Source organism: Pipistrellus kuhlii, unplaced genomic scaffold (genome assembly GCF_014108245.1).
Source record: "Pipistrellus kuhlii isolate mPipKuh1 unplaced genomic scaffold, mPipKuh1.p scaffold_m20_p_1, whole genome shotgun sequence".
In the NCBI taxonomy this organism is placed as follows: Eukaryota; Metazoa; Chordata; class Mammalia; order Chiroptera; family Vespertilionidae; genus Pipistrellus; species Pipistrellus kuhlii.
In genome coordinates, this window is record NW_023425404.1 from 15,690,258 (window position 1) to 15,706,671 (window position 16,414).

The window sequence follows — 16,414 nt, forward strand, 5'->3', positions numbered from 1 at the left end:
GTCACACGTTTTTTCAAATAAATGTATGGGCTCTCTTACCCCCAATAAAAATAGCAAATAAAGACCTAAATTATCATTACACGTCTCTTAATCTTTCAAAAAGTTATGTCTTGCACACCAGCTCATTTTATCTGCACAACATCCCTATAAAATTAGACATTACTAGTCCCCAGTTTTAAGTATAAGGAAGCTGAGGCACCAAAAAGATGACTGGCTTGTCTGGCCTCAAACAGGAGTGAGCATGGTGTGTCCCTTGTTTTGATTCACGATTCCTTAGGCAGCCGTCAAAGCCACAAGGAAGTAAACAAATAAACCTGCTTGACCCCCAGGAGAGGTGGAAGTATTCAAGCCATGTCACCTCAGGAAGTCAGAGTCCGTGACGGGTGGACCTGCAGGGTGGGGCCAGCACACCTGAGAGACGGTTTCCACTCCTCGGAGGAAGATCCTGAGCTCAGCCAGTTGTCTGAATACCTGGGCCTGAGCCATCACCTGGAACACCCCTCCTCTGACATGTCACTTGTTGGCCACTGGTCTGAGAAGGCTTGGCAGAGCTCGAGCTCCGAGCAGGGCTGCCCAGAACAGGGACTATGATTCCCTGCACACCCCAATTCCGAGCCCAGCCCTGGAAAATGTGCACCTGTCAATGCCCAGTCAGTCAGCAGGTATGTGTAAGAGGGTGATCCAGCCCCTCCTGCTTTTTCTGAAGTCTAGTGACAAGTCTAGTGACATTTTTATCTCTGACACAGACCAGGTGAGCTGACAAAAGTATGAGCCCTATTTTACACTCAAGGATGAGCCAAGGTCGCAAAGAGAGTGTCTACCTGCTGTGTCTTCCTAACTGCCCAGGTCCCCCCTCCAACCTGATGACCTGCTTCTCCTCCCTGCCTTTGCCCAAGGAGGCAGCCAGCAGTTCACACAACAACATGGATGAATCTTGATAGATCCTCCCTTCCCCCAACTGATAAGATGGAGAATGACGTAAACTCCACCTGCAGTCCGAACATTCCTGAACACCTAACCAGGCACCTTATATGGACTGTACATTGAACCACCAATCAGCACCTGCCAAATACCTTAAGCCAGTGTTTCCCAAAGTCTGGTACGCGTACCCCCAGGGAAGAGTTTGGTGGGGGGTACCCATTGCACAGGTGTTTGCTGGGGATATGCACTGCACCATGCCTAATTCTACATTCTCATGAGTACAAGGGGTATTCAGCGTTATGAAAATTATAGAAGGGGTACACATATGTCAAAAGTTTGGAACACTGCCCTAAGCTCCCGATTCCTAAATCCCTAATCATGTGCCTTACATGAAACCACCAATCAACGTGTGCCGAGTACCTAAGCCCCATCCCTTCCCTTTCCTCCCCTCAAAAGGCGTATTCAGCCAAAACCGGTTTGGCTCAGCAGATAGAGCGTTGGCCTGGGGACTGAAAGGTTCCGGGTTCGATTCCGGTCAAGGGCACGTACCTTGGTTGCGGGCACATCCCCAGTGGGGGGGAGGGGGGTCGATATATCTCTCTCATCGACGTTTCTAACTCTCTATCCCTCTCAATTCCTCTCTGTGTAAAAATCAATAAAATATTTTTAAAAAAATAAAAAAAAGGCATGTTCACCCCAGCACACACGCTCTTTCTCCTCTGGAAGGCAGCCCGGCAGGGGTCTTCTCCTCCAATAAAGCCTGTGTCCTGGTTCTCCAGCCCCTGTCTCATCTTTCAAACTCACAATATAATTTTTACTGAAAGAAGCCAAACGCACAAAAAGCACACACTATGTGATTCCACGGGTAAAAGGTTCAAACGCAGACAAAATTAATATAAGGCGTTAGGAGTGGTACAAAGGACAGTAGTTACCTTTATGGGGGATTGTGACTGGAAGAGCATATCAGGGGACTTCCAGGCGCTGAGAATGTTCTGTTTCTTAATCTGAGTGCTGGTTACACAGGGGTGTGTTCCCTTTGCAAAAGTTCATAGAGGTTAATACTTAATGACTCACTTTTTAAAGTATGTAGTTATTCAGTAAAGAGTTTACTTTTAAAAAAAATTAATCGATCCAATGCTTTTACCTAAAATCAACATGACTTTGGCAACTCTTAAGTGCAGATGGATGTAGGTTTGTGGTTTTAGTGACTTGGATGCCTTGAGCAATGTTGCTGCCTATTGTGTGATTTTCCTGAAATGGTGAGCTCTTGCGAGAGTGCTGAAAAATGAAGCACGTTCTTCCTGTAATTTACTGATACTTGTATTTCTGATAATTACAAGCAGGTTTTTTCCTTCGACATAAACATCCAGTGGGGCAAGAGTCTGTGGAACACATGACGGTTCCTTGCTGTGTGGGGCTGTCCTGTCTGTGGCAGGCCAACCAGCGCCCCTCCCCACAACAACACTCTCACTGACATGGGGATGATGGCCACATCGGCCTTGTAAGACCGATTGTAAACATTAAACGGCCCTAGCTGTATGGCATATGGCGTTCCCGTACGCCAAGGGTTCAGTGTCAATCCCTGGTCAGGGCACATGCAAGAATCAACCAATGAATGCATAAAGTAAAACAACAAACCTCTCCCCCAGCCCCCTTCCTTCCTTTCTCTCTCTAAAATAATTAATTAGCCGGGACCGGTTTAGCTCAATGGATAGAGCGTCGGCTTGGGGACTGAAGGGACCGGGGTTCGATTCCGGTCAAGGGCATGTACCTTGGTTGTGGGCACATCCCCAGTAGGGGGTGTGCAAGAGGCAGCTGATCGATGACTCTCTCTCATCGATGTTTCTAACTCTCTATCTCTCTCCCTTCCTCTCTGTACAAAATCAATAAAATATATTTTTTAAAAAAAGAATTAAGGGTTTGTTTAGGTTTGCAAGCCCAGAAGTTTAATTTGAAAAAAAAATAAATTTAAAATAAATTTTAAAAATAATAATTAATTAATTAAGATTAAATGAGTTCATTTCAATAAAGTGCTTGGAACAGAGCCTGGCACACAATGGGCACAAAATAGATGCCTGATATTATTCTTATCACCCTGACACCCCACCCACTAAATGCCAATGGTGCCTTTAATCAGCAACCAAAAACAACCCTGCAAGTAAGTGTCCTAACAACCCTACAGGGCGACACTGCCTAATACAAGCCACGGCTTTGAACCCACTGGTTAACCTTACAACACGTGGCAGAAAAATAAACGCATTCATTCACTCATCCGTTTATTCAGTCATCAGGTATGTGCTGAGGACTGCTTTGTTCTAGGACCAACCAGGTTGAGTGGGGAGACAGAGACATTCACCAATAGTGACAACACGACATGGTAAGTGTTTACCCAGCCCAGCTGCAGCAAACTGTCTATGGGAGGCCCTTGCCTCCTGCAGAGGAGTTTGGTCCGCCTTGCGGTTTGTTTGTTTTAATTTTTCATTGCCAGTATTTGAAAATCAGAAGACTTAAAACACTGGGCCTGCATTTGCATACAGGGTCAGGAACCCAGTATTTGCCGGAATTCTCACCTGACCATTTACTTTCCCTCCCAAGAAGACCCCAGAACTCGGGGACACGGTCACAGATCTGTCTGCCTTGTTATCAGGGCCCCAAGGAAAACGGAAAGCTTCCAGGAGGGGCAGACAAGTGAGTCCTGAAGGCTTAGCCAGAGGCAGGTGAAGTGGGAAAGATCATTGGGAGGGAAATGGCAAGCTCAGAGGCTGTGCCCTGAGAACAGTGGCATGCTGGAGGACCAGTCCCTGGTGTGTGGAGGCACAGCACAGCGTCCTCAAGCCCAGCACACCAGAGGGAGGGAGGCCTGGGGCCAGCTGGGAGCGGGCCAGAGCTTTGACATTCCCAGGTCTGCTGTCTTTTCTCTGCATACTTGCTTGACAGAGGTACAAGTTCAACACCAGAGAGTGCCAGGACTGAAGTGCTGTCAGAGAGTACTCACAGTCATCTTGTGCCTGGACCTGCCTGTCACATGCCTCTGGTGGGGGTGGGGGGAAAGGGTGCTTGGGAGATGAGCAAGAAGCACGAGGAAAGTGTCAGGAACAGCGTAGTCCTTGGAGACCCTGTAGGGCTGGCATGCCTGAAGAGGCGGAGAAGGGATCCCTCCCACATCTGAACTATACCATTGAGACTCACATTCCCTAGCTCAGTGCTTCTCAGACTTTCAATGTGCACATCAGTCACCTGGGGGATCGTGTTAAAATGCAGATTCTGATTTAGACGGTCCGGGATGGAGACTGAGAGTCTGCATTTCAAACAACCCTCCCGTGATGCTGCTCTGCCAGCCCAAAACCACAATGAAGACTCTAGGTCAGGTTTTCTCAACTGCAGCACTGTTGGTATTTTGGACCAGATAATGCCTTGTAGTGGGACTGTCCTGTAGCAACATCCTTGGCTTCTACTCACTAGATGCCAGTAGCAGCCCCCTAGTTGTGACAACAAAGAGGGTCTCCAGAGAGTGCCACATGTCTCTTGGGGGAGGGACAAAGTTGCCCTCAGTTGAGAACTACTGCTTTGGAGTCTAGAGGAACTCCAAATCTAAGAGTTTATATGACTATGCGCTTTGCTAGGAACTAGAGAGCCTTCAAGGAACAGAGGCAGGGCATAGCACATGATGTGTGGGGTCCAGTGCAAAATAAAAATCCCTTGTTCAAAGAGTAGGAAAAAAGTTGCTGCTCAAAGTACTAGAATATAAAGCTTTTGCCATTAGAAATATTTTATTACTTACTAGAGGTCTAGTGCATGAAATCTGTGCACTGGAAGAGGGGCCCTCAGCCCAGCCTGCGCCCTCCAGCAGCCCAGGACCCCTCAGGGGATGTCCACTCCAGGGATTGGGCCTACACCGGCAGTTAGACATCCCTCTTGCAGTCTGGAGCTCTCACAGTCCTGGACCCTTCGCACCTTACCACCCACCTGCAGTGGAGGCAGGAGAGGATCCCACCACTACTGCTGTGCTCGCCAGCCATGAGCCCAGCTTCTGGATGAGCAGTGCTCCCCCTGTGGGAGTGCACTGACCACCAAGGGGCAGCTCCTACGTTGAGCATCTGTCCCCTGGTGGTCAGTGCATGTCATAGCAACCGTTTGTTTTGCACTTCAGTCGATTTGCATATTAGCCTTTTATTATATAGGATAATTTACTGACAACGTTTGCTGCTTGCAGGCCATCAATTCATGTCCACAAGCTCAGGCCAAGAGTTACTTGTACAGACGTTGCAAGGATGGGCTCCAGGGGCACAAGTGGTCCTCCCTCCCAGGGTCCTAATGCTGCCTTCCTGTAGAGCCCCTCCACTCTCCTGTGATTGCTGCTGCTGCTGTTGCCACTGCCACCACTGTCGCTGCCACCAATCTGAGCCCAGGTCTGACCCAGACACATTGGGATCCAGGAGAGCCCCCGACTGTCCCAGGCACGCATGTATGTACAGGGCCACCAGGCCCATTGCTCTGTGTTCCTGCTGCCTGCCCTGCCATGTGCCTTATTAACTCATGCATGTTCCATTGGTCCATTGGATTTCTCTTAAAAAACATTTGCCTATTTCAAAATTAAAATTATTAAGAATTTCAAGATGATGACAACATTAAACCAAGGCAGAGTCCTTCTGGGCATGGGACCTTGTACAGTCATACAGAGGGCACACATGGAAGCCTGCCCTGCACTGGGTAGCAATAGGCAGTGCATGCGATGGGCCTTCATAAAGAATCGGAGGCCTCTCAGAGGCAGCTGGGGGGCATATGGAAACGGGAGCAGAGGACTCCATGGGTAAACGTGGCTTTGATTTTAGAATCAACGCAGAGGCGTCCCCTGCACAGCTTCTTGGGGCAGGCCGCTCTGCATCCTGGCGGGGACAGGAGTCCCTGGGAAAAAGAAGTTCCATGGGGACTGCTGGTTCCCTCAGTTACTTAGGGAGTGACTCTCCTGTGTCAGTCACCTGCAGGGTCACCCCTAACTCCCTGCACTGTTTGCTGCTCTCACACCAGTTCCTCTTGACTCCAGCTTTTTCTCTCCTCTTCCTTCTCTGTCCTCCCCCACCCTGTACAAATTTGTCTGGGGGCAGCCCCAGGTCTTCCTTGGTGGTAAGAAATGCTTCCAGAGAGATTCATTTCAGGGGAGCTAGAAAGATGAAAACCTTCTCCCAAAGGCCAAGAACCAATAGGAAAAAAAAAAAAAAGACAAAGGGAAGCTGGCCTCAGAATACAAATACCTTTTAAAGCCTTCAGTGAAATCCAAACCTCCAGCCTCTTAACAGCTTGCAGGGAGTGTCGCAGCCTCGGCTTCTGAAGTAATGGCCCCAGAACAAGCCTGGGGTTTGGGCTGAGATGAACAATGTCAGCAGAGAGAAATTTGCTCGCTGATAGAACATCTCAGCCCCAGATGCACTGGCAGGGATGACTTTGGGGCCATGGCTTTTTTTTTGGGGGGGGGGGGGGACGCGGGGGGAGCGCATGGCCGGGGAGGGTGGTAAGAAGCATTTCTTACCACCAAGGAAGACCTGGGGCTGCCCCCAGACAAATTTGTATAGGGGGCAGGACAGAGAAGGAAGAGGACAGAAAAAGCTGGAGTCAAGAGGAACTGGTGTGAGAGCAGCAATAAATCATGGGCGCACAAGGTCTCAGTAAAAAAGCATGTTCACATTCACAACAGCCCTGTGAGGCAGGAACCATTAACCTGCTTTCACGATGGGAAATGGGGGCTCAGAAAAGTCAAGTAACCAGCGCAAAGTCATCCAGCCAGTAAGTGTCAGAGCCAGGATTCAAACCCTGTTGGCCTGACTCCAAACCCAATATTCTTTGCTACTCTCAGCAAAGTGCATCCTTCACCAGGTCTTCTCAGGCCTCCTGGCCTCTCCTTTCTGCTCTTCTTCTTTGCCTTGACTGCGCCCCCTAACGGGCAGTGGTGGAATTTCAGGCTCTGTCACATGCCCATGGAGAGAGATGTCCTCCAGTTGGCCTGTCTGGCCCCTCAAATCACCTCCTCTCAAAGGTAGTGAGATCAGGTCTGTCTTGGTCTCTGGGCTGTGTGTGCAAAAACCTGGCTTATTTCTACCATTTCTCAAAGCCGGACTTGTTTGCAAATTTCAGGAATTATGTTGTTCCCATTTTTTAAAATGGAGAGGCTAGCCGAAACCGGTTTCGCTCAGTGGATAGAGCGTCAGCCTGCGGATTGAAAGGTCCCGGGTTCGATTCTGGTCAGGGGCATGTGCCTTGGTTGCGGGCACATTCCCAGTGGGGGGTGTGCAAGAGACAGCTGATCGATGATTCTCTTGCATTGATGTTTCTAACTCTATCCCTCTCTCTTCCCCTCTGTAAAAAATCAATAAAATATATTTTTTTAAAAACTAAAATAAATAAAATAAAATGGAGAGGCTGAGTATACAGCTAGGAAAGGAGCCCTAGCCAGTTTGGCTGTGGACAGAGCGTCGGCCCCTCAGACTGAAGGGTTCCAGGTTCAATGCTGGTAGGGCACGTACCTCAGTTGCAGGCTTGATCCCCAGCCCTGATCAGGGTGCATGCAAGAGGCAACCAATCACTGTGTCTATCTCACATTGATGTTTCTCTGTCTCTCTGTCTCTACTCCTCCCTTCCACTCTCTCTTAAAAAAAAATCCATGGAAAAATATTCTCCGAAGAGGATTAACAACAAGAAGCTGGGAGAGGAAAGAACATCCACAGAGCGCTGCGCGGAAGAGGTGTCAGGGAGGTCTCCAGGGGACATTTGTTCTGTGCCCTTTCTTTCCGTCTGAAATGACTCACTGATTCCAGGCCCTTGGCACTGAGCAGGCTCCCCCAGGGACTCCTGACAGCTGACCCTGCCTCGGCCTTGACATCAGCGCAGTGTCTGCAGGCCTTTGTCCGCCCGGCCTGTGAGCTATCCAAATCCCAGCCCACGCCTGCTGCCCGCACAGCCCTCTGAATGCTGGCGGCTCACGGTCAACATCTGCTCCAGAGGCTCGCGCTAGCACTTGGAAGGCTTCCCTTCCAAAAATCGCTGGCCTGGCGCAGCTCCCAGCAAAGAGCCGCAGCGTTTCTGTGGCTTTTCCAGCAATGGCTTTGTACGGTCTAGGGAGCGGCTTTGATCTCCGCGGAGCTGGCGCTGGGAGGCCTGGGGATGGAGGGAGGAGGCCCAAGGATGAGGAGGAGGAGGCCTGCACACACTTGCTCAGGCTCCAGGCCTTCCTTCCAGGCTCCGGGGCCTTGAAGGCTGTGTACAGCCCCGAGGGGACCGACAGATGGGACTTAGATGTTTAACATTCAATTTTGATACCAACCCTCAGGCAGAAAGAGTTGTCGGTTCTGGTGATACGTGGTGGGGTTTGGAGTTAAAAGCGATGTCTGGGAGTGCACCTTTTCATCTGGTTATGGGGCACTGGGATATTTTGGGATCACATTAACAATAGCCCTCTTTCCGCAGTACTTCTCTCTGGGGTCCCCAGCTTCGCAGATTACCGGAAAGCATTGCTCCTTATAATGCGCCCGGGGAAGAGCACAGGGCTTTTGTAACAAGTGATGGCACAGATGCTCAAAAACAACTGACAGTTTGACAGAGGTCACAGCAATCTTGCAGAGAAAAACAGAGTCTGCTTAATTAACAATCCAGTGACTTGCAACAAACAATTTAGCAAACTCAGGGGCCCAAGATCCCCATGGTCTCTGGCCTCAGCGCCCTGCCACAAATCCTTGAGACTGCTCTACCCAGTTCCAGCCCCAGAGCCCTCTGCTCTTTCCCAGTGGGTCCTCTGTAGCCTTTTAGAAGCACTAAGTGTCCACTTTGGGAAACCATCCTAGGATCTCTCAGGCTTCGCCCCACCACGCGCTGTCCTATAGCCTGCCTGGGCCCAGCCCTCTAACCCTAGCCCTCTAGAGGTCTAGTCCATCCAGGGCCCCTCAGAGCCAAGGCTCTCAGCAATGTTCCTCTGTCCCCATGCACATGCGCACGCGCGCGCGCGCGCACACACACACACACACACACACACACTCCATCCCAAGCCTTGCAGGACTGGCTCTCCCAGGACCTGTAGGGTTCAGGACCCTCCTAGGTTCTTATACCCACACCTAGAGGCCTTCTCTCTCTCCTTGAAACTGACATCATTGGTTAGAAAACTGAGCAGCTAGAAGACTCCAGAGTGCTTCTTTTCCATGGCAAGGGCCCAAGCTCTAATGGAAGCCCAGGGATTGCGAGTTCACTCCTTCCTGTTGGGCATGTCCTTAACATCATCAGAACATCTCCATGAGTACCACATCTCTTTTTGTGTGCTCTTATGAGCTTTTATGACATTTGTAAGTCCTCAGGCAATTTTACTAGACCAGTGGTTGGCAAACTCACTAGTCAACAGAGCCAAATATCAACAGTACAACAATTGAAATTTCTTTTGAGAGCTGAAAACCGACTTCTGCGCATGAGCCACGAAGTTTCTTTTTTTTTTTTTTATTTTTTATTTTTTTTTATTTTATTGATTTTGTACAGAGAGGAAGGGAGAGAGATAGAAAGCTAGAAACATCGATGAGAGAGAGAGTCATCGATCAGCTGCCTCTTGCACACCCCCCACCGGGGATATGCCCGCAACCAAGGTACATGCCCTTGACCGGAATCGAACCCGGGTCCCTTCAGTCCCCAAGCCGACGCTCTATCCATTGAGCCAAACCGGTCTCGGCAAGCCACGAAGTTTCAATCGCACTGTACATGTGCGCCTGCATGTGGTATTTTGTGGAAGAGCCACACTCAAGGGGCCAAAGAGCCGCATGTGGCTCGAGAGCCGCAGTTTTCCAACTACTGTACTAGACCATTGCTTGAGTTAGTACCACCTTTAACAGAGATGTAACTACCCTGACTTTAACATACTCAAGGTAGCTGCCATAGCTCCAGCCATCACATCCACATCCAGGCAGTAAGAAGAAAATAGGGAGATTTCTTGGAAGCCCCACCAACCACTTCCAATTACATCTTATTGGCCACTCTTATTTGCTAGGGAGTGGAATATTTTAGCCGGGCACATTTGTAGTCCCAATAAAATTAACCAGGGTTCTGTGTTAAGCAGGATATTGGGGAAGCAATTAGCAATCTCCGCTCTCCTACTTTATATACCTAAGTTAAACAAGGCTCTTCCTCCTTGGAGAAGTAACTCACTCAAGGTCAGTAGCTATAGGTGGTGAAGCCAGAGTTGAAATATCAGTTTTCTGACTCCAAAGCAAGTGCAAAAGAAAAGAGACCTACAGGGGTCCAACTTGCTCTGACGGTGCCCAGAGTCACATTGAAACAATATAGGAGTGCCTGCTTAGATCAAGGTCTGCTCCAGGGAGGTATTTAAGGCAAAGTTATTGTTTTGTTTGTTTGTTTGTTTGTTTTGTTGATTTCAGAGAAGTAGGGAGAGAGAGAAACAGAAACTTCAATAACGAGAGAGAATCATCTATCAGCTGCCTCCCACATGCCCTACACTGGGGATCGAGCCCACAACCCGGGCATGTGCCCTGACTGGGAATCGAACCGTGACCTCCTGGTTCATAAGTGGACGCTCAACCACAGAGACATGGCCGGCCAGGCGGCAAAGTTTTATAAACATACTTTAAATGCACACGGATAAACTTAATTTGTAAAAAAAACCATATGTTGTATGTACCCAACAGTCCAAATGACTAGTGATTTATTATATGGTTCAAAGAGCCTGCTCTTTACCATTATTTATATAAAATTATACTTTTATATTACATGTACATGGCATAAAATTCACAATGTACCAAAGTGAAAGTAAAACCAGTTTCACACCTGTTTTTCCCAGAGACAACTGCAGAGATGTTTTTGCATATCTTTCCAGAGACAGCCTCTAATTTAGCAATTACCAAATGTAATCAGTGGTTGCCTCTAGATAATGGGATTAAAAGTAATTTATTTTCCTACTTTAGAAAATGTCTGCACATATTCATTTTATTTTTTGATTGGATTGTTTCTCTTCCTATTTTTAAGTTAGACAAGTTCCCTATAAATTTTAGAGATTAAGCCCTTATCAGATGTAACAATGGCAAATTGCACATATTCATTTCTTCAGCAGGAAAAAAAAATTTCTTAAAACTCCTTCCCATATATCCTAGATTTTTCTGGAGACAGCTTACATGCCTCCCTAAATCTTCTCTACCTAGGAAAATGATTTTTCTAACCTGTTTTCTTCTCTGGGATATAAGTTCCACAAGAGCAGGATCTTATCTGCCTTACTTCAAACATTGCCTAGAACATGGGTGGAGCTCAATAAATTAGCTGTTGATTGAATGAATGAATGAATGAATGAAGTTTGTCAGTCCTGGTAAAGAGCTTTCGATGGTTTCCCAAGCCCATCTGAGCACTTGCTAGCTGTGTGACCTTGAGTATTTTAACCCCTCAACTGGGGGCGCGTGAGAAATAATGCCTACTTCTTTGGATCCCCATGAGAAGTACATAAAAAGTAAAAAATAATTGCCTGCTGAAACCGATTTGGCTCAGTGGATAGAGCAAGTTCGATTCCGGTCAAGGGCATTACCTTGGTTTCGGGCACATCCCCAGTAGGGGGTGTACAAGAAGCAGCTGATCAATGATTCTCTCTCATCGCTGTTTCTAACTCTCTATCCCTCTCTCTTCCTCTCTGTAAAAAATTAATAAAAAATATATTTAAAAAAGAAAAGAAAGAAATGCCATAGGTTTCTTGGCGTTAATTAAAAAAAAAAAAATGTGACCAAGTGAAATATGCCTGGCGTATAAATGCTAGCTACGATTGCTTTTATTCTCTCTCTCTGCCCACATTAATGTCATTCTGACCACCCTGTCTACATACAAATTGTGGGTAAAACCCTTGAACAGCACAGCATTTGGGACAACATTGCCACTAGAGACACCACCACCTGGCTATAGTCTGAGCCGGAACACACTTCCCTGTCCCATCCACAAAGTGTATCTGGCAGCACTGCCCTGACCTGGCCGCCTGCTCAAGAAAAGGAAATGAAAAAGGTTAATAAGAAGGAAATGAAAGCAGCCTGGCTCCGCTCTTGGCGAGCCTTCTTTATCTTTTGGAGGCTCCCGGGCCATCTGTTGGCTGATTTCACCCAGGGCTGATGTCACGTTCACTTTTTGCCCGGGTCTGGGCTGGGCACCCGTTGCTCAGCAACCAAACACCTGTGTGCCCTCTTGGTCCCCTGGGCCGCCCCAGACCCTGGCCTCTGCCAAAGCAGGAAGGACAGACTCTGGGTGTTGCTGCTGGATCGCTCTGGTCTGGGGAAGCTGATGGGTCCAGGGACTAGGGAGAGAAGAAAGACTGCCCTGTGGGCCCGAAGGCTGTGCTCGGGATCGAGCCAGCAGCCATTGTGATTCCCCAAAACACGGCCAAGGAGGTGCCAGAGAGTCTCTGGGTTTGGAATCTCCTTTAAAGACACAGTTCCTCTGTATGCATCTTTGAGGAGCAGGCACGTGCTCCTTGAAAGGGACACATTTCTCAGCTGCCACCTGAGAGAGACCTCCTTGGTGAGGAGGAGGCTCTAGCTCCTGCAGTCAGTTGAGAAGAGGACCAGTGGAGCTGGGCTGCCACAGGTAGAGCTTCGTGGCAGGGAAAGAAGATGAACTGCGATGGAAGGATGAAAGGGCTGACTTCTCCCCAGGCTCTTGGTCTGCTAATTCCCATGTACCTTTGTATCTTCAAGATCACTTCCTCAGGGAAGCCCTCCCAGCCCCCGTTATTCCCTCTTACAGCCACACTTCTCATTCATAGCCTATCCCTTGTTGCAATATGCACCTGTCTCTCCTTTCACCCCACCCACAGTCACCACAGGCTCTGGGACAAGCTGTCTACCACAGAGCTCCAGCACCCAGCCCCGGGCCTGCACACCGAAGGCACTAAAAAATATGGAGTGTTGCCCCTAACTGGTTTGGCTCATTGGATAGAACATCAGCCCACAGACTGAAGAGTCCCAAGTTCTATTCTGGTCAAGGGTGGGGGTGTGCAAGAGGCAGCTGATCAATGTTTCTCTCTCAAGTTTCTAACTATTCCCTCTCCCTTTCTCTCTATAAAATCAGTAAAATATATTTTAAAAATATGGAGTGCTGAATGAATGAATGAATGAGTGAGTGAATAGAGGAACTGACCAATAGAACTGGGAGGCACAGGGCAGGGGTCCTGCTGCCCTTGTCATTTTACCTTGGCCAGGCTGGCCTGTTATCAGAATCAGAGGGTATGGGCGTGCAGAGAGGCTGATGTTCCATTTCCTGTGCCCTGCAGGGAAAGCCAGTGTTTGCCAAAGACCCATGTTGTCATTGTTCCAGCCACATAATGAATAACAGCCATTCTTCCCCAGGGATGAAGTCATTTTCCTAGAATAGACTTTTTATTTCCAACCGGAAAGGAAACTAGCATCTATTGCACACCTACTCTGTGCCACGCAATGGGATATCTTACTGTATTTAATTCTCACAACAGCTCTGCAAAGCAAATACGTTTTAGGCAACCAAGGCTCAGAGATGTTAAATATGTTGTCATGTCCATGAAAAGGAAAAACAACCCAACAGCTGAAAATTGGACACACCAAACTTTGGTGAAGGCGGGTGCCATGGTAAGCCACAGTTAGTCCTCACTGCTGCGGGGAGTGCCCATGGCTGCTCATCAAAGATCATAGGTATAGATGAGGACAGCTCCCCCCAAAAGGAGGAAAGCGGGGGAAGAAATGTGAATAGAGAAATAGGACCCAGCGCATTTCCACTTATTCCTCAAACCTTTATTGAGTGTCTATGTCAAACACAGGGGCCGAGGACAAAATGTCATAACACCTAAGTCCACTGACGTCACTATTAAATGGGGGAACTGAATACGAAAATCAGAAATTACAGTTCTGTAAGACCGGCATTATTATAATAGATCATTTATTCTCTGTTATGTTTGAGGTTCTCTATAATAAAATGTTTTAACATATATTGTAGCTCCATCCAAATGAAATGCTCAGGGTATATTGAAAATGCCGAGGAGAGCCACCCAACCCCAACTAAAAGACCAATCAGGGAAGGCTTCACGGAGGCGGTGACATCTGAGCTGAGTTTTGCTAGATGAGAAGGAGTTAATGAGGCAGAGTCATATGGAACAAGTATTGCCAGCAAAGGGGCACATGCAGAGAGATTCAGAAGCATGAGACAGAATTGCCTGCTTAGAGATTTATATGTGCAAAGTCAATTCCTAGAGCCAAAATGTAGAAGACATTTTCTTCAAGTTTCCTTGTGAGATTGTCCTTCAGGTGCATTGGGCCCTCCTCTGGGTTTTCGGGATTTGGTTTGGTGTTTTCAGACCTGGGTTCTGACCTTAGAGGCTTAGCACCACAGGCGGATATGCAGAGCAGGGGCGCCACCTGCAGTGAGAACGTAGAGTAGGCATTGAGTTCCCCTCTCAACATTACTTCAGGTAAACAAAATAGTCCTGCCTTCTACCATCAAAGAACTGAGCATCAGGGAAATCCTTTGATCTCCAGGAACAAAAGGTAAAATGAGTAGAGGCTGATGTTCCAAATGGAGCAGAGGAACTACAATCCAGGTTAGAGACATGATCTATAGGAAATCACCCAAAGAAAGCTTAGATTTGCTCATTATTTCATTCAGATTTAATAATGATTAATAACGACCTGCCATTTTATTTTTATTTTCACATACTTTTATTGACTTCAGAGAGGAAGAAAACATCAATGATGAGAGAGAATCACTGATCGGCTGCCTCCTGCATGCCCACACTGGGGATTGAGCCTAACTGGGAATCGAACCGTGACCTCCTGGTTCATAGGTCTACCCTCAACCACTGAGCCACACCAGCTGCTCCCCCCCTTTTATTTTTTTGTAAATTCTCACCCAAGGAGTGAGGCTATTTTTCCATCGATTTTTTAGAGAGTACAAGGAGAGATAGAGGAGTGAGAGAGAGAAAAATCAATTGGTTGCCTCTCCCACACACCCCGACTGGGGGCTGGAACCAAACCTGCAATTCAAGTATGTGACAGGAAACTGAACCAGTGACCCTCCGGAGCGCAGGCACGCTCTAATCACTTAGCAACACCAGCCAGGGCGACCTGCCATTATTTGAGTGCTTATTATGCACCATGTACATGGGTACACTGTACTATGTACTGAACATACTTACCTCACTTAATTCTCAGCAACAACCTTATAAAGGAGGTATTATTTTACCCATTTTATAATGAACAAATGGCATTCAGAGAGATTGTGTAACTCTCTCAGGATCACACAGCCAGAACATGTAAAGGCTGGGATTTGAACCCAGATGTGTGAATTCAAAAGCTCATGCTCTCAAACATTGGGTTAGACACCTGATGAACATAGCCATTAAACGTCAAGGAGTAACTCCTCATCTTTGCTCAAAACTTGTTCCTCTTCCACCTGCATTCCACATAAAGGAGTGATAACAAAGCAGAATATGATTAATGTATTACTAATTTTTAATTAGTAATCATCAGCCAATGTTGAGTAAATTCTTCAACTCCTTAACCCCCACTGCCACATCCCATTGCCCAAGCCAGAAACCTAAGAGTTTCAACCCCAGACCTAATACCTCACCAGTTTTGTTGATTCTCTCTCATAAATATCTCCAACATTTTTGTATGGTCGCTGTCCTCACTGTTGCTGCCTTAGTTCCTGACTGTCTCCTGCCTGATTACATGATCTCCTGTGAGTCCCTCTTCCCAGCACTGCGTGACTGATTTATAATTGTCTCCCCAGTGTAGACTGCATGATGACAGGGCTCCACCCAGTCTGATTTGAGTGCTTGGCACACAATAAGCACTAAATCAATATTTGATCAAAAATAGCCAGGAATCATTATTTTCATGCCATTGTTATGGGGCTGCATTGTGGCCCTTCAAAAGTCCTATGTTACAGACTTAACCCCCAGTACTTCTGAATGATTCTGGACATAGGGCCTTTATAGAGGTAATTAAATTAAAGTGGGGCCATTAGGGTGGATCCTAATCCATTAGGACTAACATGCTTATGAGAAGAGGAGATTAGGGCAAAGGAAACACCGACAGAAGGATGACCACGTAAGGACACAGCAAGAAGGCAGCCATCTACAAGCCAGAGAGACCACAGAAGAAACCAAACCCATGGATTCCATGATCTTGGGCTTCCAGCCTTCAGAATTCTGAGACAATAAATGTTGTTGTTTAAGCCACTCAGTCTGTGGTATTTTGTTATGGCAGCTCCAGTAGGCTAGAAAGGAAATCAGATTCAGAGGTTGAAGAACTTACCCAACACTGGCTGGTAATCATAGTACTAATTAGTAATAATTAATAAGTAATACATTAGTCACATTCTGCCTTGTCATCACTCTTTTATCTTGTATACCAACTCTTATAACTGATTTAACTCTTTTAATATTTAACTTCTTGAACGTTTGGATATTTTACTTCAACTGGCATTCAGGCAAAGACCCTACCTCACTCTTCTCGGT